The 23,675-nt window shown below is 36.3% G+C and overlaps 1 long non-coding RNA gene across 1 annotated transcript in view; it reads left to right on the forward strand.

Annotated features, from left to right (window-relative positions):
• Nucleotides 1-22,847: 22,847 nt before the first annotated feature.
• Nucleotides 22,848-23,675, forward strand: part of LOC137211093 (uncharacterized) — a 191,420-nt gene continuing 190,592 nt past the window's right edge. The window contains exon 1 of the long non-coding RNA XR_010936884.1: nucleotides 22,848-22,989. This is a non-coding gene — a long non-coding RNA (uncharacterized lncRNA). The remainder of the gene's footprint in view (nucleotides 22,990-23,675) is intronic.

Below are 23,675 nucleotides of genomic sequence, written 5' to 3' on the forward strand. Positions count from 1 at the left end.
AAGGTGAATACAAAGGAACAAACTCATAAAGGAAAAATATGTTTAACTGCACGTAATATTAAAACCGTGTCTAGATTTGAAAAAATTAACAGTGGATTAAGCATATTAGAAGCTTATTCTGGAAGTATGTAGTCTATGGCTTGTATAGTAGGTCTGCTCCATGAAATCCATCACTCCTCCATTCCTTAAAATCTTAATGTCTCAGGAGTCATCTGTATTTCAACAATAGGATGCAAATATTAATGAAGAAGAATGGGCAATGGGCATGCAACATGTCTTAGGGAAGTCCCTGTAAACTGCACATAATATCCAAGTTACATTCTCCTGGCCAAAGTTTAGACACGTGTCTAAACTTAGGTACAAAAGGGGCTTGGAATGTAGTCTTCTTTGTTGTTTATGCCTAGCTGAAAATTTTGTCAGTATAGGAGAAATGGAGAATTGCAATTGTGGCCATGCAATCTCTAAAAAACTAAAAAAAAAAAATTTGAAAAAACGTGTAAAATGTCATAAAAATATTACAATTAAATACTGAAACATAAACAAATTCTAAAAACAAGAATACAAATTAATACAAATAAATAAGTATAAATTAGTTAAGAATGATGGAAAATTCTGATAACAAACACAAATAAAGGATCCAAAAAAAAAAAAAAACCTCCCAAAACAAATACATATGAGGGACAGGAATTTGCTTCCAAACTGTTGGAATAAAGGGTAGGAAATCTCTAAGGAAAAGGTAAGTTCAGGGAAACAGATACTTATGAGCACTAGGATATTGTTCTCTTTTATTAATAGAATAAATACTCAGCTTTAGGGTAGTCACTGAGGTGTCTGAATTAGAATTCAAAAGGTCCCATGAATGGTATAGGCTCTGGACTGGAACTCCTCCCAGTCAAATCAGAATAAAAGGAAATTATCCCAAAATAACAATCTGCATTTGTCTGCGATATTTCATTCATGTAGTAAACAGCTTCAGATTATCTGAGAATGACTATAATAAATTATAGAAAAAACATTCTTCCAGGCAAAGCTATCTCTATGCAGGAATTTCTGGTTCCAGGCTTTGTCTTGCCAGTGAGAAAATTAAGTAATCTCATCACTGTTTACCATCTGTATGGGAAAGTAGGAATAGCAGGGAAATAAAATTGGAGTTTACGTAAAAACACTGAATTATTCCTGGGAGCAGGTAACAGAACGATATCATCCTTCTTCATGGATATGAAGACAAAAAGACAATTATAACAATGATTTTTATATTCAGAAAGTTAAAAAAATGCCAATAGTGAAACTCTCATAAGGAATAATAGAGACACAGTTTCAAGGGCAACTACCTATCAGGAGAGATAAGAGATACAACACTGCCTTTTCCCCCTAGGGGAAAAATGCAATGGTATGTACATGAAAGTTACAGGAAATTCACTTTCTATTGAACAAGTTAACATTTTTCATGCACACAAAATTATGAATTTTTCCCAAAATATTTCAAATATATTTTCTGTAGTGTACATAGTGTGTGTTGTGGTTTACTGGGTATTTTATGGTAGGGTTTCTGCTTATCTCGCAACAAACAAAAAACTGTTTTCCACCATGTTTTTTTTCAAGCTACTAACTCCATGTTACTGATCCCAGAGTTGAAAGGCAATGTACACAATAGGATCTCACTAGCTGGTATCAGCACCATAATCTCAGTCCCTCCTTGTAACTGTTTTACCCCTCCTAGTCTTTCCCATCTTAGCTCTTTTATTATTTCCTTCAAGAAGTCTTTCCAGCTTCCCCTCCAAAATTTTATTAACTGGCCCTCCCATATACTGTCATTGCACCAGTTAACACTTGTAGCCTGTGTTGTTATTGCCTATATGCATCACTAGATCATAAACTGCTGGAGGGCAAAGCCTTCTAAAAGTATATACAGTACCTGACCCATAGTAGATGCTCAATAAATATTTGTTAAATACAGTAACAAATGCATACAAGAGCATAATTATAAAATAATTTTGTGAAATAAGAAAAATTTGTTGTAGACTATAAGCAGTAAGTCAGCTCTGGGTTCAGAATATTTGCAGGACAAAAACATGAATCAGGGCTTCCCTGGTGGCGCAGTGGTTGAGAGTCCGCCTGCTGATGCAGGGGACGCGGGTTCATGCCCTGGTCCGGGAAGATCCCACATGCCGCGGAGCGTCTGGGCCCGTGAGCCATGGCCGCTGAGCCTGTGCATCGGGAGCCTGTGCTCCGCAACGGGAGAGGCCACAACAGTGAGAGGCCTGCATACCGGAAAAAAAAAAAAACATGAATCATGTGTAAATTGATCATATGAAGCAAGGAAGAAGTACATATTAAATGTTAGAATTCATACAGTTTTTCACAAATGTTCATGGAGCACCTACTTTGCTCAAGGCATTCTTCTAGGTGCTTGGGACATTTGGCAAGATAATGCTTAATGTTCTCTTCTATCCAAACAGCATAGTAGAATCTTTTTCATAAAATGTAAGTCACAGCACCAGACACTATTTTAAGTGAGTTTTTAAAATGGCACATGCATCGTTATATTTATCTTTCTGTATTTGTTTCTATTACTCAGAGACATCCAAAGAATATAGTTTAAATTGAGCCTAAATTTCTTTCAAGAAATGTACTATTTTAACACATGGTTGTTGTTGATCTGTTGATGAATAGGTAGAGACATTTAAATCTTGTGTCTTGCTGCTAAAATCTAGAAATGACTCAGCTGGCAAATAACTAAGACCTTTAAGATTGTGAAGAGGCTCTTAACTTTGCCAGTCTGCCATTTGGCACAGCCATCAATGTCAATTGCCAAACTACTACGGTACTGTGTTAGGCATAATATTATTTCTTTTACCAATCTGTGTTTGTGATACTTCCATATTCTAATTGGACCAGAAGAGTTATTATGTATTGCTACCCATAGGGCCCAAATTGTGACAACATTTTGATGGTTATTATGTTGTTGCCTGTGACCCACAATGGATAAATCACACTTTTCTAAGTCTGAAGAGTCAATAGAGAGTAAGTAGAAGGAGATTGTATGCATCAACATAGAAATATCAAGATACATATCATGTCTTTATATAGCTGTGTAGTTATATCCCTAAAGAATACAGACCTTGAAAACACAGGAGGTTGTTGAAACTATTGCGCAGATGTTTGTGAAGAAATTAGGTAATTGTAGAGCAAAGAGCTAAAATGAAGAAATGCTGCTGCTAGAAATCCGCAGAAAATTCACCATTTAGTATTTAAAAACAATGAGCAATAAAATATCTACTTGAGAAGATCTGATGATTAATTCCAAGGGCAAGAACCCTGACAGAGCAAGATGTTTATAAGGAAGAAAAATTACAATGTATCCAAGAAACCAAACACTTAAGTTTGAAACTACAGTTTGGTTTCTATTTCTGATATCCAGAGCATTACTCTCAGGATCATACAATGATATTCAGAAGTGAAAATATGATTCAGCTCACAAATAGATAACAATAACCTTCAAAGAAATAAAGTGATCAAATTAATAGAAATCCAATGTATACCTAATATATTTTTCCAGAGTATAAATATAAAATAGAAATAAACATATATAAGTGATAATATAAATATTTATAAATAAATATAGAAATATTTATTTTAGTTATTACATATCTATCCTGTTGGTGCTTGTAATCTGATTAAGAAAACAGAATATACATATAGAAGATTAGATCATACATAAGACAACCTTTAATGAAGTAACAGGTTAAAATGTCATGAAGATAGGGACTATTTCTTAAGGAGTCTCTGAATCCCTTGCCATACATATTGGGGGAGTATTATGGTCATCTATATCATCGATGTCATTATATCAGTAATGAAATACACTATTTTAAGCACTTCCCAAGTATTTACTCATTTTATTTTCACAAAAACCTATGAGATACATACTGTAATTATCCACATTTTGCTGATTAGGAAACAGAGGCACAGAGTAGTTGAGTAATCGAGCAAAATTACATCACCAATAAATCATAAAATCAATATTTAAAACCAAGCAGACCTACTTGGGAAACTGAAGCTCTTAACCATTATATCACACAGCTTCAGTGAATGTATTTAGTTGAATTCAATTAAATTAAATGTACAAACTACTTAAGTATAAGAAAACGGAAGAGATGAGATCAGTCTCACTTTAAATTAGGACATTGCAAGAGTTAACACTCCAGTGTAATTTCAACTTTGAAGCAACAGAAAAAAAGATTTCTTATTGTCACTGGAACCCTTTCACTTCAGAAATCATAAATTCCAATACCTCACTTTAACCCCATTCTTATCCTTCTAACACTTTAATTCATTTATTACATTTTTCTTTTATTCAGACTTATTGATTACCCTAAGTCTCCCTGTTTCTCCGTCTTTCAATCCATGACGCATGTGTGTGGAAGATGAGTGAGTATGTGAATGAATGAGCAGCATAATAAATAGCACGGAACAGAAATGAGCTCTGTTAAAAACCCTGAACTACCTCTTTATTTTATTCAAAGTAAGAGCTGAAGCCCTTAAAACTTTCTTCAAGGCTCAACACAAGAGTCTACTTTGTGTCTCAGATATAATCTTAATTACTGTATTCCCTGGCTGCAACCACAATGACATCCTTCTTTTTTCACAAACACTATGCAAACTCCTGCCTCAAGTTTTGCTCAACCCTCCCCTCTGCCTGAAACATTATCTTCTTCCTTCAAGCCTCTTCTCATGTCTCAACCTCTCAATGAGGCTGGTTCCCACCATGCAGTTTAATGCTGTGATCTGTCCCCCTCACTTGCCCAGAACACCCAGTCAACCTTACTTTACTATGCTTTTTGTTTTTCTTCTTTTAGCATGTATTAGCTTCCAACATAGTGTATTAAATACTTTATTATGTTTATTGTTTATTGTCTGTATTATAATGTAAGCTCCACAAGGCTGGGAATCTTCTATCCACTAATATACCCACTCAATAAATATGATTGAATACAAGTAATATATACTAGAATGTATCTTTGCAGGGCAACACAAGGATCGTCATGGGCAGTGGTGGCACTAAAGTTTGGCTTGGAGGACATTACCTTCTAAATTCCATTAAAGTCTTTAAACCAACCTGAAATATGTAAAGGTAGGTTGCTTTACAAATGCAGCTTTGAAGTCAGTAATCTAACCTTTCCAAACAAGTTTCCAACCCTAAGTGTCTTCTGTTTTGAAATTGGGAAAAGTCACTAATGCTGGATTATAATGGAAGACTGTTGCAATTTTCGGATTCCCAGAATATTTCACAATCATTCAGTCACTCATCCAACCATACATCCATTTATCCATCCAATCAATATTTTTTGTACACATCACAGGAGTCAGGTATACTGCTACTAGGCATTGGGTAAATCAAGATGAAAATATATGGTTCTTGGCTGAATCAATCTGGGCACTGAATTAATATGTAATGAATGCTGAATACATGGGAATATAGAGGGCACAAAATCTTTATGTCGAAGTGGATAGAAAAATCACTCTCTGAGGCTTATTCCTTCATGTGCAAAATGAGAGTACAGGCTAAATAATTTTAATATATACCTTTTATAAGTCCATGCCTTGATCCAATGGAAAAGAGCAAACTACTAAAAAGTATTAAGCATGGAGATGTCAGAAAGCAATATTTGATCAAGATTATTTTTGACAAGGACTTGCAATGTGAATCAGAAAGAGAGAGGTATAGTAAGAGACAAGATGAGCAGAGAAAAACAGAAACAGATACGTACATATACACAGAAATTGAAAGCTGGGAAAAGTGGAGCTTAAAGAGTCATTTAGGTCAAGCCTGTGGTATTGAAGCATAAAGAGAAAACTACAGACGTAACAGTGTTTTAAAAGAGAGATCAACAGCACTTGGTGTCTGAATATTAGTAAGGGAGAATTTCTAAGACATATCTGTACACATATTTATTGTCTGCAGCTCTGCTATGGAACTGAATTTAAGCAATTTTATATTATTGTTTATGGCTGCATTTACTTGTCCTGACTGCCATATTAGTTTACAACATTTTAAAGATCGGGAATAAGATCTTAAAACAAAAATGAGGCAAAAGAGGTACAGATCAGAGTGTGTGGTGGAGAAAGTAAAGTGTAGGAAAAACTGTAATTTTTACATGCAGTTTTATATTTTATATTACAGTATTATGACATTTAAAACTTTCCATTAAATTCCAACTTAGTGGTAGGAGGGTGAACTATTATACACATCTATATGTCTGAAAGCACTGTGATGTACTAGTTGAATAAATGTTTGTTTTCTGCATTTGCCCTGTATTGTTCTCTTGTTATTTGGCATGGATTTAGAGAGAAAAAAAAGAGGTGGGAATTATCAAGAGAATAGGACCTTGATAAATGAAAATGTTTCCAGCGCATAAACTGTGACTCCAATAGAAATGGTATGAACCAAGTGAATTGAATATGAGATAATTTGAAATATCACCATTATGTAACCTGAGAAAGGACTCAAGTGACTTGCAGATTTTCCTAAGGATAATGACACTGTTAGCTGACTGCTAGTTTCTAGCCCCCAACAAACAAAGACAGTTTCTAAACCCTATGTCTTTCAAAATTGTAAGAAGACCCAGTTAATTAATTAGAAGCAGGCTGATTTTCTGACATATATGATGGGCTTCAAAATTCCAGCTCAGAACAGCTTAATTTACACAGACAGTGATAAAAGGATTAAAATATTCTGAATGGACTGTACAGTTCTAAAAGAGCAAGAAAAAAGATGAGTTTGTAGTGGATATGTTGAGTTACGATAATCTCCTTTGTGCCCTCCTATATGTCAGAGCATGTAAACTACATTCCTCAGACTCCCTAGCAGTTGTGTTCTCTGTAAATTAGATTCCTCCAACTTGATGCACTCACATGAGGTTTGCAGGCAGAAACGAGGAATACAAGGCTTTAGCTTTAGTTGATGATGTGCACAAACACTGAAATACTGAATTTTCTTGAACTGTGACCCAGTCATTAGCTTTGTGAAAGATTGAGGAAGGTGTGGCAGATGTGGGATGGCTTCCATTTGAAGAGAGTAGAAAGCTCTTTGAGTCAAAGCTTTAAAGGGCTTCCCCCTGAAGCTTCCCCCTGAAGCCCCACTTCCTGCAGTGGCAGCAGTATCAGTTCTCCAACTGGGTCTTGTGGAGCTGTGGAGTAATTTCTGGAAAGTCAGCCTACAATGCCTCTTGCTGTCCTTCAATTGATTTTTTAAGAAACTAATTTCCTGTGTTTTAACCTCTTCATTAAGATGGATAGAATGGCTTCAGTTTCTTGCAGCTGAATTTCACCAGATCTATCAATAACTTGCTGGTCTACTGTGTCCCAATATTTTCTATCTTGTTTTTTAGTTTTCTTGACTTGCCTTACTTCTGCTCTTTTGATAAGTTTTTCTAGAGTAGGATAGAGACAGAAGAATTGGAAAAATCGATGCCTTGTCAAGAATTGGCTTCATGGAAGCAGTGATATCTTTGAAATACAATGTGCTCACACACATCAAATAACTTTTTGCAGAAATTCATGTATAATTTTTAAACGTACTAGTCATCATTTCATTTATTTAGCCACCTTTATTAAGAAGATATTCATTAACCGATTGGGTGAAGTCCTTTATTTAAAACTAAAACAAACAAAATTTATTTTACAATCTATCAATTTACAATCTAACAGTTTAGGACTTGTTCAAATGAATAAGAGTAGGCGTACTTCTAGAAAATTTCCTGTCTGAAAAATTAATAGCTAAACTGACAGTACTAGGCTAAAAAACAATGTAGCTTGTAAAAACAAAACAAAACAAAATAAAATACATGTCTTCAGAAAGAGCTAAAACTGAACATCATTCAATTTATAATTAAGTAAATCAACATTGACTATGATCACAGGAAGAAAGTTCAGAAATAGTGATTAACAATACAATTCTATATTTACAACTGAAAGTATATTTTAATACATCTGACATTTTAAAGAAGAACCCTCCATCAGAATTACAAAGACTGAGAGTGATAGTATTCACATACTCATTAAGGGCACGCCTTGAAAACTATTTAACTATGTCCCTAAACCCCTTGTAAAGGTATCATGAGCTCATTATCCTGCATCAGGAAGCATTTATTGGGCATTGAGAACCTGAACAACTGCAAGCAACAAGCAGGCTTCTTAACAAGATTTACTAAAGCATCTTAAGGATTTCTGAAGCTCGCGCGCGCGTGCGTGTGTGTGTGTGTGTGTGTGTGTGTGTGTGTGTGTGTGTGTGTGTGTCAAGAATTCCATTATTCAATTTCAATGTCTAAAGTTAACAGGAGGACATATGAAATTATAAACCAATATGGAGGTAATGTATTAATTCAAAGGATTTAAGAATTCTTTCACATGAATTCCCAAACATGTCTGTGAACACTAACATACATTTTATGTATATCTATTTTAGCACCTTCATTAATTTGCAAAACTCTTTGAAACAGAGTCCAAGTCTTATTCACCTTCAGTATCTCCCCTGGTATTCAGTTCATAGTAGATCCACTAATAAATTATTGATTACCTGATTAAAAATAACTCATTCAAGGTATATAAAAGAAAAGCAGTTTCAGAAAGTTTAATCTATACTTTTGTCTTTCATTCTCAAGTGGTTACTAAGATAATAAAAGCAGCATTCCTTCTGATCTCAGTTTAAAAGTCATTCTTCAGGGAAAAAAAAACACAACACTGATATTCAATCACTACCCTCTACCCCCTACTGCTCCCCACTCCTGGGCCCAACAATGTCAGATCCTCATGTCTACCTTTATAAATATCAATCCAGCTCACCAGTTACATTTCATATTCTGTGGTTATTTCATTAATGTTTCCTTTACTGGAATATAATCTCCCACACAAAGTGAAATTTCTTTTGAATCCCACTGTAATAGATTTTGGCAAATAGTATAATTTTTTATAGATATTGTAGACATATGAGGGAGGGGAGGGAAAGAGAAGGGAAAGGAGGCCTTCAACGTTTATTATTTACTTAATAATGAGTTTTATTGATTGACTGCATTACCTAGAGCCTATTCCTCCTCTCCCCATGTCACCCCCGCCCCTACTGTGACCAAAGAATAAATTTATAAGATGGGTGGCCAGGTTGGGAATGTTGTTTGGGGAGAGGTTTCACTATTTATCTGTGTGTTAGAAGGTCAGGAACATAAAGTAAATGATGCTGAAGACATGGTTACGGTCCTGGCAATGCCTAATATTGATCCTATCCAAAAGTCTCTAGACAGATGTTTTCGTTCCTAGTTTGTATTGTTCTGTCGTAGCATTAACCAAATTGTGCTATATAGAATCCCAGTTTCTTAAGCTTTTAACAAGTACTCCTTTCACAAGGTTGTTGTGGTTATGCTGATTTGGGTGGCTCTTATACTTCTTTGCATGAGGACCTCTCAAAGCCTTTAAAATATTAATAATATCATTGTGATTTTCCAGGAAAGGAAATCAATATGCAACATTTGCTAAACTTATTTGAACATTGAAGATGTTTTATTTTATTTTATTTTTGAAGCAGCTAATCATATCCCTAGAAACTAGTATTTCACTGAGTGCTAGACTATTGGCTTGAGTCCCAAGGTTTTATAAACACAGTAAAAACTTAAGCCTTCAGTTTATTCTACCCTTCAATTATACTAGTAAGGGATAAAGAGGCAGTAGTCATAGTCTCGGATTCCACATTCTAGTTATTTTTCTCATCATTTTATTACAAGAAACACAAGGATAGATATGCTGCATACTTTACAGACCTTTTCCCCCTCCTCAAGGGATAATGTTTAGCATGAAGGATAGAAAAAATGGATCTGAACAACCTGGTAAAAATTTAAGTGAGAGTAGCAATTTTTATTCCTTCTCCAGAAAGAACTAAATTAGAAGTAACTCTGTATTTGAATCCTCGATTATACCAAAGTTTAGAAGAGGAAGCTTAAAAATCAATGTACTAAAGTTAAAGCTTCAGTATATATTGAGCTCCTGAACCATATGTTCTATTCAGTTACTCGGCTGTGGGCTTTACTTTGCAATGCTTTACTGTGTCTGTGCAAGGAAGGCAGTACATTCTGATCAACCACCCCAGAGACTGTCATTAACAACTGACTTTGATTTTATCTTTTGGCTTCTATGCAGATAAGAAGCACAATGTTGTAAGTTTTTATGTTGTTAGTTTTTAGTACTTCACTGATTTATTTTCTCTAAAATAAGTGTGCATACTTAAAAAAAAACCCTTCCTGAGGCCTGGGGGTTTCATTTCTGTAATCTCAGAACCTATTTGTATAGGTTAGTTAGAGGTAAACTGGCAGTTTCTTTAAGTTTTAATAACTGAAGTGTAAATAGGGTAAGTATATCAGGTAACACAAGGAGAAAACATTCCTATTGATTTTTATATGCTTACAATCTGTATAAAAATGCAACAACTGTATCTATCTTCTATCTATCTACCTATCATCTATGTATATGAAAATAAATGGCACTTTATAAATGACTTTACAGTTATATCTTAATTTAAGTGAAATTATAGAACTCAAATATTGAACAAACATTTCATTATTGGAAATGCATTTTTAATATTTTGATTAAACATTCAATGACAACTCTTTTTAACTGAAAACAAAATAAACAGTAGGTCAGGCATTATTTTAAACATGATAATTACTTTAAATACAGTTTAATATTAAATTTAGAAGCAGTAAACTTTGCGTGATGTCATTATTTTCTTTTCATAACTGCTAAAATAATTTTTTCACAGTTATTTTGAATAACCCCTCAGAGGCGTGAGTCTTTGAAAATGGAATAAACGCTCTTAATGAGTTGTGTTTCTCAGGTGTGTGAACACATATTCAGGGCAGCCTTCTTTCTGTAAAGGGCGATAACACCATAACTCTTTAAACTTTGTTTTTTGTTTTGTTTTTCCATCCTCTGATTTGCCTTAATTTGAAAAGAAAACTTCGTGGATAGTTTTGGAAGATGGGGATAAGTATTTTCCAATCTTGTAACGTACATTTATGCTCCCAGATTTACCAACCTTGACACATTCACTAAAAATAAGGTCATGATTTTAAGAAACTGTGATTGCTGGAAAAAAAATAATTTTGCCACCATATGTTTTACCTTGAATATGCTGAACCTATTTCTTGGTAAGGCAGAAACTATGCTGCCCTTCAGTCTTTATCTTACTTGCCCTCTTTTTATTGTTGATAACCTGGAAGGCTTCAGGGTAATCATTTTATGATGTAATCTAAAACAAACGAGCAACTTTTACTATAAGACTACTTGGTACATGGTTTCAATAAGTATTTCTTTTTAGTTGTATTTGTTTTATAACCTACTTACTGCTCTAGAAGAAATATCTGAAACAGTTTCCTGTTTATATTTAAGTCTAAATTATTATTATTATTATTATTATTATTATTATTATTATTATTATTATTATTATTATTTTGCGGTACGCGGGCCTCTCACTGTTGTGGCCTCTCCCGTTGCGGAGCACAGGCTCCGGACGCGCAGGCTCAGCGGCCATGGCTCACGGGCCCAGCTGCTCCGCGGCATGTGGGATCTTCCTGGACCGGGGCACAAACCCGTGTCCCCTGCATCAGCAGGCGGACTCCCAACCACTGCGCCACCAGGGAAGCCCTAAGTCTAAATTATTGATGATCCCCCAAAATAAATTGAATTCATCACCAGAAAAATATTTTTTTAAATTATCCTTTTAGCCTATCATCTGGCAGTGAACTAGGAAAAAGAAACATAGGTTAACCTACCCACTTTGTAATAAGAATAATCATAGCATAATTTTTCAAGAAAGAAATGACACAAATGACATATATGTAGGTAAATAAAGAATTTACAATAAAAGTAGACAAATGTGTCCCTAGTAGCTACTTTTCACCCTGAAAGAAGTTTGAATTCACAAAAAATATTTGAGATAGTCCTAGTTTCAGCAACCAGAAGCTCTAGAAGAATCTGTTTATAAGAATTCCTTGGCATAAACCCTAAAAAAATACCTCTATGATAAAATCCCAGTGTTATTTCAACTTCTAGTTTATCAGATTTTAAACCTAACTACTAAAAATATGCTATATTGACAAAATATTAGCTTTCAGAAAAAGAGCTAATGATAACAGGAAAAGAATGAAAAGTAGATACTTGAACACAGAAGATGGAGACACATCCATAAATAAAGTTGACTGCTTTTGTTAGGCTATAAACAAATATAACACAGTCTAACAGATTTCTAATTGTGGATCTGTTGCAGACTTTGGGAGCACCTAATCCTACAGCCTCTATCTCGGCTTCCTAAAAAGTCATATTTATATTAAAAGGGGTCATTTTTGTTAGTTTATAAATACCTAAGAGCTGTGATGTAACTTCCAATCTAAAACTGTATAGAAAAGACAAATTTTTCAAGCAATTCTATTTATGTATTTGTCCAGATTAAGTTCATCAGGCTTTTTATTCCTACATGCTCTCTAAAAACATGTTTCTTCAATTATTATAAAAAACCAACAACAGGGTTTATATAGCTTCGGAGTCATTTTATGTGGGTATTTAAAGAGAAACCCTGGCAAAGCTTTAAATAGAAAGAGAACACACAAATTAACTAGTCAGCATTACCTTCCTTCAGAACTCTAATTAGATTTAATTATTCAATAATTCAGATTCATAGAGCAACTGTAAGCAATTAGATAAAGAAAAAAAATGATTGTCTTATGCAGTCTGGATCTCAACGGAAAAGGAAAAGAACAAACAAACATACCTTTATTTTCTTAATAATCACCAACCAACATGCAAAAATAATGAATTTAAGAAAGGAAATGCCTTTTGAAAAATTTATGTTTTGCTTACAACTTTTTGAATGGGGCAGGATTCAACGACTCCTTTAGTAAACAGCTCTTATTACATCCTTTAATATAAGGATTCGATTTTGTGTGACTTGGATAAGACAGTCATACCATTTGTATTAGGCATGCAGAAAATACAAACCAACTCAAATTTCCAATAAAATAGTATTGGTAGAGTTTGTTTGATTTTATAAATTTCTTTTCTATCTTTTACAATGTTAGGCATAGTAGAAGAGAAATGCCCAATGAGGTGTTGCTTAGAGCATGTTGCTCGCTCTTACTTAGCTGTAACTGCAACATGGGGCTTTTAAAAAAATTCTTGAATAAAGGCCAAAGGAGCATCATGCCAGTCTCATGGCAGACGGAAAAGGGCATCATTGGGCCCATGTGATAGCTGTGAAACCTCCTGCTCAGAAGTGGCATTTGTCCCTTCTACTCACATTTCCTGGGCCAAAGCAAGGCTATTGCAAAGATTGATGAAAATAGGTTGGAAGAAGATAATCCTTTGTAGGGGGAACAGCAAGTAATTGGACAAAACTATATGCTTGTGGTCGCAAGCAATTCATCCTCTTAATCACAAACAGATGTTTTTCTCCCTTCCTCAGCTAAAATACACTCATTTCTCCCCAAAGTTCCATCTAATCATGACAGAGACTGAAAGTCCAGGATCTCACAGTAGTATATACTCTGGTCCATAGCGATTCCAAAAACTTACATGGGCAAATGTTGCAAGGAACCAAAGGTGGGAAATGTTCCTTTACCAGTGTTAAGGAATTCTGTCTTGGGATAGCTGAGCCATTCCTTGGGATAGCTCCTCAGTTTATTGCTCTGCATGGTCCTTCATTTATTCTTAGAATAGTTTTTACTTTTCCATTATCATTCTTCTCTGCATATGAAAGAAGTATTAGAGAATATGCCAGCCTTGGGCACAGAGCTATTTTCTTATTCTGCTTCCCGCTCAGAGAAAGTTAGAGACCCAGAATGTATTTTAAGTCCCAAGCAATCGAATTCTGCTTGATCTAGGTGGATAGCTCTTCTGAAATACAACTCTCTCAAAACTTTGTTTTAATCTCTTTGCTTCCAGTCAACAGTCTGTGCAAAACCACATCCATAATTATTTTTCAGACATGCTTCTCTGTCTAGACATCTTACCTATACATGAGTTTATCAAACACAAATAGAAGAACCCCTCCTTTGTTGCTCTTTTTCCCTTGAGCCATTTTGTCAACCTTAAGTGGTCTACTAGGCAGTACCTTAAAATATTCAGAGACATTATCACAGGCAAAGAACTACCTCAAAGCTATTTTAACTGGTTTTTTTTTCCATTTAAAGCAATTCTCAGCTTTATCTTTTACTAGGTATTTATGAGAAACACTTGCCTCTCTCACCTTGTAAATCCAAGAATTTCTGGATTCTCTCTATTCTACAGTCGTAAACCAGCTAATTCTTTTCCTGGGTCTTTTTTCATTGTATCTTGTCAAGTACAATCAGTCGTTACCAACACACATTAGTACCATTCTGTTTCACAAAAATTTACCTGAAGCCATTGACTTATGCAGTATGTTATCTTTCTTTCAAGTAGTTTGAGGAATGGTTTTATCAAATGCTTCCCAAATGTATGATATAGGTCACCATTTTTCCAGCCTTTGATAATGATTTTGTTGTTTCTTACTGCTGGGCTCTAAGGTCATTCTCACAAGTTTTAGTATTTTTATTAGAATAGCAACCAACTTCTGTAAGCAATTTTTGTATCAGCTTTCAGTAGGTTATGCTATGGTAGCAAACATCCTGCAAACGTTAATGAGTTACAACAACTAAGGTTTATTTCTTGCTCTCGTTACATGCTGGCTGTAGGTCAGCTGTGACTTTGCTCCAGATGTCGTCTTCTTTCTGGGATCTAGGTCAGAGAAGCAGATCCTACCTGAGACATAAGATTCTCATACAGAGGGAAAAAGCCAATGGCAAAATCAACTGATAAATGTTATGCTCAGAAGAGGCATATGGCACTTTCATTCTCATATCATGAGCTAAAAGCAAGTCTCATGTCCCAGCCTGATGTTAATAAGATAGAGCAATATAATATTCTCCCAGAGTGTGGTGCAATCTATCATAGATTGGAAATAAGATGTCCATGTTTCATCCTTGGAGTGTAGAACCCAGAACTGGTTGAAGGCCAGCATATAATATTAACCTCAGAATATTAACCTCTCCTAAGGACCAGTACGATAATCAGAGACCAATCAATGATTATTTAACCTCTTTGTTGCTACATTATTTTTATTCTTTATTCTATTTTGTTCATAATAAGAGTTTTTTTTTTACCAATTCTATTAAAGGCCAGCATGAAGTATTAACACACAGACATAATTCCTATTGAGGCCCAATGCTATCATCTGAAATCAATTTTAGAACTGTCCATTTAATTTCAAATAAGGAAAGAAAGACCTATGTAAAAATATTTAAGCTCAGAAATGTACCTACGACTTTGATTTTAGGATGAGAGTACCGTACCACCAACCCATACCCATTTAGTTACCCCAGTCTCACTTTCACCTATTAGAGGGATCAGCAAATTTACCCTTCAGGCCAAATCCAACCCACCATCTGTTTTTATGCATAAACTTTATTGGGACACAGCTATGCCTGTTAATTTATACATTGTCTATCATTCTTTCATGCTACAATGGCAGAGTTGATTCACTGCAGTAGGTAGTATGGCCCATTTCAGAACTATTTTTTTTACCACCTAGCCCTTTTAGGAAAGATTTTGCCAACCTGTGCTCCATGGCATTAAATGTCAATTAAATAGTAAAATTTAATATACAATGATGTGATATGAGACTAAGGTATATTATGTCCTGAAAATCACATATTACATTGAAGATCAATATGCTATATCAGAATAGCTTCAATTTATTACAGTCTAATTGATTGCATTGAAATTCAACAATAAAATTTATAAAACCTGAACAAAATGCTTGATTTGATATTTCTATTTACACACGGATACAGGTAAAGTCAAGTAGTGCTTTTTAAAAAGTTTAATATTGGAAAGTCATAAGTACTATAAGAAAAAATACAGCAAAACAAATACATCCAAAATTAGCTATCCTGAAATAAACAAGGTATTATTTGAAACAAGATATTAATATTTGTCAATTTCCTTCATCAAAAATCATCTATCCCTTGGGCTTCCCTGGTGGCGCAGTGGTTGAGAGTCCGCCTGCCAATTCAGGGGACACGGGTTCGTGCCCCGGTCTGGGAAGATCCCACATGCCGTGGAGTGGCTGGGCCCGTGAGCCATGGCTGCTGAGCCTGTGCATCCGGAGCCTGTGCTCCGCATCAGGAGAGGCCACAACAGTGAGAGGCTCGCGTAAAAAAAAAAAAAACAAAAAACATCTATCCCTTTCTCTCCAATTATTTATTTCCTTGTTCTCTGTTAAGATCGTATATTCTAACCTTCTGAGTTGAGGTTAATTTCACATGTAAATTATTCTAGATAGCACATTGGTAGTCCATGAAACTATTTCAATTAAATGTTTTCTTCTAAAGAAGTAAGGCAAAGTGATATTTTTGGGGAAGAGGGGTATATAAAACTTCTTACCACTCATGTTGTATAATACAGACAGATATCTCTTACAAAGGCCTGGTTGCTAAATGCTGAAATAGACTGTTTACTACAAAATGTATTTGTAGCAAAGGCCCTTTATGGTGAAACCATTAAGACGTGTTCTACTGAACAATTCTCATAGCACATCAGGCAAAGGTCTTTCTACCCAGCACCCCAAATGGCAGAGAACATTTCAATTTTGTTGTTACCATTAAAGCCTAGTCAGATATCTCAGGAATATAAAGGGATGATCTCACATCACAAATACCCATTAATAACATAATACATTATGGAAGTTAACACTATAGAATATTATATGGCTGAAAGAATGGTGTCAACCCATGCTTAATAATGTGGGGAGATGATGTTGTGAAGTAAAAGGATAGTCATTGATATTGACATTGATATTGTATTCTTGTGGCTGTAGCTATACCTATACATTTTAATGAACACATAGACAAGACTGGAATTTATATTGGTTGGGTTACCCATGTAAGGAGCTTGGAAGTTGCCACTTCATCTGTTAAAAATGATTAAAGGCAATTTGAGTGATACACACAAACTTCATTTAACACTTCATGAAGTAGACAGTCTCCTGCAAAATGGAGCACAGAGCAAGAAGCTATTATAGCAGGGGTCCCCAACTTTTTTGGCACCGAGGACTGGTTTCGTGGAAGACAAGTTTTCCGTGGGCAGGGGGTGGGGAGTGGGGTGGGGATGGTTCGGGTGGTGATGCGAGCAATGGGGAACGATGGGGCGTGGCAGATGAAGCGTCACTCACTTGCCTGCCGCTCACCTCCTGCTGCGCAGCCCAGTTCCCCAGGGGTTGGGTACCCCTCTTTTATAGGATAAAAAATAAAGAACAAGAATGAGACAAATAGAAAATATCTGATCTGCTGGGGCCACATAGTCCACCTTGTTTGGGGTGAGAAGGTCCAGAGTTGGCTTGGCTTTGGGGAACTGGCATACTGGATATACAGTAGTCCCTCCTTATCTGAAGTTTCTCTTTTCACAGTTTTAGTTTCCTGCTGTCAACTGTGGTCCAAAAATATTAAGTGGAAAATTCCAGAAATAATTTATAAGTTTTAAATTGCATGCCATTCTGAGTAGTGTGATGAAATCTCAGGCCATCCTGCTCAGCCATCCTGTTCCAACCCTCCTGGGATGTGAATCATTCCTTTGTCCAGCATATCGATGCTGTATATGTTACCCACCTGTTAATCACTTACTAGCTGACTTGGTTATCAGATTGATTGTCTTAGTATCTCAGTGCTTGTGGTCAAGTCACCCTTATGTTACTTAATAATGGTCCCAAAGTACAAGAGTAGTGATGTTGGCAATTTGGTTATTCTCTTACTGTGCCTAATATATAAATTAAAATTAAGCAGAGTAAGAATAAATACATTTAAATTATTAATAAATAAATTTATATCTTTATCATAGCTGTGTATGTATAGGAAAAAACATAGTATATATAAGGTTTGGTACTCTCCCAGTTTTAGACATCCACTGGAGGTCTTGGAATGTATCCCCTGTGGATAAGGGGGGACTACTGTACTGCATTTCTGGTCAAGTGAAGCATTTATAGGGACACAGAAGTATCTAAGTTTTGGTTGGCTAACACCCTGGGCAGGAGCAGCTCCATCTTGAGCCTAGAAAGTTATTTTAGTTCATCCTAACAATAAGTAAAAGGCTGAGCAGAATGAAAAATCAACAACTTTTAGGATCCATAAGAGAGGGTAGGGCAGGGCAAATCACTGCCCCCATGGTTGGAGAGACAAACAGGTGAATATAGGAAGTTGTGACTTCCCAGAGCAGAAATCGCCACAGAAACCAGTGCTGGGGGAGGGAGCCCTGAACTGTAATTGATGAATTGCTGATGAAGGAAACCTGAAGATATCATCCCAAAATATGCCTCTGACATAAAAATTATTTTGAGCTGTAGGAAAGTAAGAAGTAGCAAACCCAGAAAGAGTGCTCCCTTATCTACCTAAGGGCAGCATATAAATTCTCCTTTTCCTGGAGACAGAGTCTTGTCAACCCAGAGGAATCTCCTCCATTCATACTCTAGAACCATTAGTTTTGTACTACATTAGTTCCCTCCCATATATTTACCTTCCCACAGTTTGCCACCGTTTGGAAACCTGAAACTGCTTTCCTTTGTGCTCCCATTTCTTTTCTTTTTTTTTTTTTTTTTTTGCTGTACGCGGGCCTCTCACTGTTGTGGCCTCTCCTGTTGCGGAGCACAGGCTCCGGACGCGCAGGCTCAGCGGCCATGGCTCACGGGCCCAGCCGCTCCGCGGCACATGGGACCCTCCCGGACCGGGACACGATCCCGTGTCCCCTGCATCGGCAGGCGAACTCTCAACCACTGCGCCACCAGGGAAGCCCCTGTGCTCCCATTTCTTTACAAATTTATCATTCTTTGTTGAAGATGCTAGATAAGCTGGAATTTTAAGCCATCATTTTGAGTTACTTTTCATTTAGATTTCTCCCATGTGATGTGTGCTGCATGCATTAATAAACTGTTTATCTGTTGTTAATCTTTTGTTGAGGAGTCCTTGCTGAAAACGTAAGATGAGTAGAGGTAGTCTCATCTCCCCTACACTGGAAGCTCAATGCTGTCCAAAACCAAACTCTGCACACTCAGTAAGACAAAGCAGAAACCTGAGTTTATTGCAGAGGTTTCAACCTGCAAGCTGGGAAACTCAAGGCTCCGGGAACAACGAGTTCAGATCTGCCCACAGACTAAGGGGTTGGGTTTTTTCCTGGGTAAATATGGGAGTTACTTGAGTAATTTTTCAGGTCATTGGCTGCCTAGTGGTCTTTTTCCTTATTTGGATCAGGGTAGCAGAGTCATGGGAACAAGGAAGTCCAAAAGCGCATGAACAGACTTGGTGTTTTGGGATTGGCTGTCATCCTCTGCTAATTTCTGAAAAGGGATGTAAATTCCTACAACTTATGTTAGGTAAGGTTAAGTTTCGTTTTCTTTAATGTACCTGCCTTGGCCAACTCCATTTTGTCCCCAGCATAAGTGACTTCATGTTAGTTTTGGTTCTACGGTGTGAATAACTCTGAGAGTTAAAAACTCCAGGGGGACCTGGTCATGGGACGTTGGGTGTGGGGTGAACACTTGTGAGATTTACCTCCAAGAGCTTGACCAGATTCCAACAGTAAATATGAGAGAAAACTCCCTTGGTATTCTGGCACGGGGTGGGGGAAAGGAAACATTTTGAAATACTCCAGGTGGCTTAGTTTTCCTAAGAAGGTCTGCCCTCAGCGGAAGCCATTTAACCAGAGCCTAACCTGCTGGGGTATTATCAGCCTAACTGACCTGGGAGAAGGGAACTACCCAACTGCAGCCCACTCTAGCCATCCTGTCCCACCAAAGGAGGGAGAAACAAACAGAGAAACACTCGAGAAGTTCACAGTCCAGAGGCATAGGCTCACACAGAAGACTGGAATCCTGAAGTGATATACACCAAATTTTAACTGTGGTTTCCTCTGGGGAGAAAAGTATAAGGAGTGGAGATGGGCTTCTTCAAAACCTATATATTTTTTGCATGTTTATGAAATTTTCAAAAGTCATATGGTAAATGTATAAATTTTTAATAATCAGAAACTGCTGTCTTATTATGAAGATGTGTGAAACATTTAAACTACCCTTGCAGAGTATGATGTAAGGTATTTGTAGAATTGAAAACGAGGGGAAGCAGTTTTCTAACAATGTGAAAGAAGGCTGAAGTCCAGTTATTAAGCTCTTGAATGATGACCTGAAAATTGTTTAGAGAAAGACAAACTCCTGGATGAAAGAGATACTATGTCAATTGACATTCTGTAGGAACTTTTGCTCCTTAGCTATTCTGAAAAAGCTGTTCTTTGTGAAAGAAGTACTTGACCATCATCTAAAGGCATACACTTCCAAACATCTTAAAAGCTACATGAGAGGCCGTGAAAACAATACAACTTTGTTTATAGTAAGTGTGACGTGCAGCAATTCCATATTAGTAGACAACAAGGATAAGGCTTTTCCAAAACTCCACTTTTTCACACATGAGTATATTACCAAATTAGATTTGAGGCCCCCCTCCTGGGGCCCTAGCTGAACTGAAGCCCCTCTAGCTCAGTTCAGGAAGTTCTTTTACCGTTCAGGTTTGCACAGCCAATAACAAAATCGATGATGAGACTGAAACAGCACAAGTTTTCTTCAAAGGCCAGAGAGTGGAGCAGCACAGACTTGGTTTGCAAATCTGCTTCTCATGGGGGGAGTGACCAAGGCAAGATTTTTTTTTTTTTTTCTGCGGTACGCGGGCCTCTCACTGTTGTGGCCTCTCCCGTTGCGGAACACAGGCTCCGGACGCGCAGGCTCAGCGGCCATGGCTCACGGACCCAGACCGCTCCGCGGCATGCGGGATCCTCCCGGACCGGGCCACGAAGACCCCAAGGCAAGATTTTTAAAGGTAGCATTAATGAGGGGGAGGCATATGTATTGGTTTTCTGGAAAAAGGTGGGTTTGTCCCTGGAACCGGGTGCCACCTCTTTTTCTTCCTTCTGTGGTCTGGTGTTTCCTGTCTTGTCTGCCAGTAGGTGCGTCAGTTATCATGCTAATATATTACACTGTATAATGAGCCTCAGGTTCACTAGAGGTCAAGACGGTGACTTAAACAAGTTACAGCTGGATTTTGGTTTTGTCTTTAGTTTCCTCCTTTTGAGGTTTGGTTCTGCAACTGAAGCAAACACAGTTTCCACTTGGCAGGGTTACGATTCTGGGGCAACAACCTCGGTAACAAATAGAAAGATTTGGGGAAACTATGCCAGGCACCAGGTTGCATATAAGTCAAGAATTTGCCCTTCCATGAGGAACCATTTTATAGTTTGTTGGTAATTAGAGAAAGACCAGATTTTGTTATCTGCAAGTAGCCTAACTCAGGTGTTATAGAGAAACCTGAGCATTTTGCTATGATCAGAGTAGGTTTTAGTTTTCAAATAAGACACATAACTGATGATTTTAATTACTGGGGGCATTCCAAGAGTCACCTCATTATCATAACAAAATATTTTTCTTCTCTTTCACCACTTAGGAAATCCCAAGGGTTTTAGAAGCTTTGTGCTAGAGGAAGAAGATCAAATATATATTTCTTATTATAAATCACTATATCACACTAAGGACATATATTATTTATATTTGCTAGAACTTTGAAAAATAGACATTAAAAGATAAATATTAAACTATATAAAAATTAAGCAAGTGTGCTTTATGTGCCTTACTTCAGCATGGATACCATCACTGAAGTGTTTTTAAAACATTCCATTTACAAAATCTTATAAAAACAGACATAAGCAGCACTTAAAATGGAAATTTGGACCCCAGTATATAAGAAATCAAAAAAAAAAAAAAAAAAAAGATAAATGTTGCCCACTAAGGCAGCATGTATTCAATAAGAGTATAATAAGACCAAAGTATTTTTCTCCCATTTAATGGCATCATAGTACATGAACTATTCCTTCATAAAATTTATTATGGCTAAAATACATTAGGTGATGGTTTAATTCACATCTTCTTCTCTAGACTGTAAGCTCTTTGAGGGCTGGGCTATGTTCCCCAAGCATTTTATTTAGCAGATTCTTAATAATTATTTGTGAGATAAGTCAGTAAATTAATGGCTCTGGAAGGATATATAACACTGAAAGTGAGACATGTATTATATTACTTTGGGATAGTTAAGAATATCAATAATAGTATAATAATAAGAAGAAGAACAAAATAGGGAATATGGGATGTTTGTTTTTAAACCTAGTTACCTAAAATACTGTGATAAGAAGGCCATAGTCTTAACTTGGTCAGGGCGCAATGGTGCTGTTCATTCAACAAATGTTTATTGAACACCTACTAGGTAGCAAACACTGAAAGGTAAATGAGCAAGCATCATGGGTTTTATGTTTACAGAAGTTACACATATCTCTATTTCCTTCTACTTTTTATTGTAAGAGTCACAAGGCAAGGATACATTAAAAATAGGCACAGTGAAAGTTCTAGTAAGAATGGGCCAATTGCAGCTACATCTTTGTATACAAAGTACATTTACTTCTGCAAAAGATGCTGAGGCTTCTGTGTCGCTATTATTTATAGAGTACCCTCAGAGGATTGGAACCAAACAAGGCAACCAAAGATAATACAGATCTAAATATAAAGCAGTTCTGTTATAAAAATTTCCTTTCAGGAGATGCTAAATATGAAAATATGTATGCTGAAATTCTAGACTTCCATTACATAATTTGCAGTACTGCCCTTAATTTTTCTTCCTAGTCCTTCTTAAACCACTTCAGTCAGCCATCTGGAAGAGCCTTGACTTTGGCATTTGTGAAGCTGTGACTGTAAAGACTCCAAACTTCTTTCTGCCTTTCTGGTAGAGAGAAAGGAGAGCAGGGCTCCAGTGGTCCTAATTGCTCTCTTTTGAAGACGGAAGAAAGTCAGATGTGAAGGTAGGAGATGGAACTAGAAAATGGTTGGTTCTTTTGATGAGAATGAAACGGTGATATAATAATTGACAAACTCAAAGCTGTTTTTTGAAGAAATTTACTTCCTATTTAAAGAAAACTTTTAAGCTTTCTGTTCTTCATTTCCAAGACTGAAAAAGTTCTTTATGCTAGAAAAAATATTTTTATGTTCAGTTTGCATGGAAATAATTTGGGGAGAGAAACATGCACATTACTTACATTTATCTAGTAACTCTTAAGGAAAAATATTTAAGTTGCTTCCAAATATTCCTCAGACTACTAGGTTGGCAAAAGGGGTATTGGCATTTATTCTCATTGATAAAAAATTTTTGAAATGAAAATCCTTCATGCTCTATAAACATAATGATAATTATTTTCCATGGAAATATACTACTTTTTTTTTTTTTTTTTTTTGGCTGGCACTAAGGAATTAAGCTGTAAGAACAATTAACAGCTGAAGCTAAAAGTGCTACAACCTGAAGGTAGAAAAGTGTGAACTTTGCCGTCTCCTGAGTTCCTATTATTACCAAGTTTCTTTCTCTGTCACTTTATTTTATTACCTCTAGCATTTCACTTCAGGAATGTAGAAGATAAAAGAGAAAAATTTTAACATACATTTGCACTACATTTTTGATAATCAAAATAATTATATTTACCTTGTCTATCTATGT

This window comes from Pseudorca crassidens, chromosome 2 (assembly GCF_039906515.1).
Source record: "Pseudorca crassidens isolate mPseCra1 chromosome 2, mPseCra1.hap1, whole genome shotgun sequence".
In the NCBI taxonomy this organism is placed as follows: Eukaryota; Metazoa; Chordata; class Mammalia; order Artiodactyla; family Delphinidae; genus Pseudorca; species Pseudorca crassidens.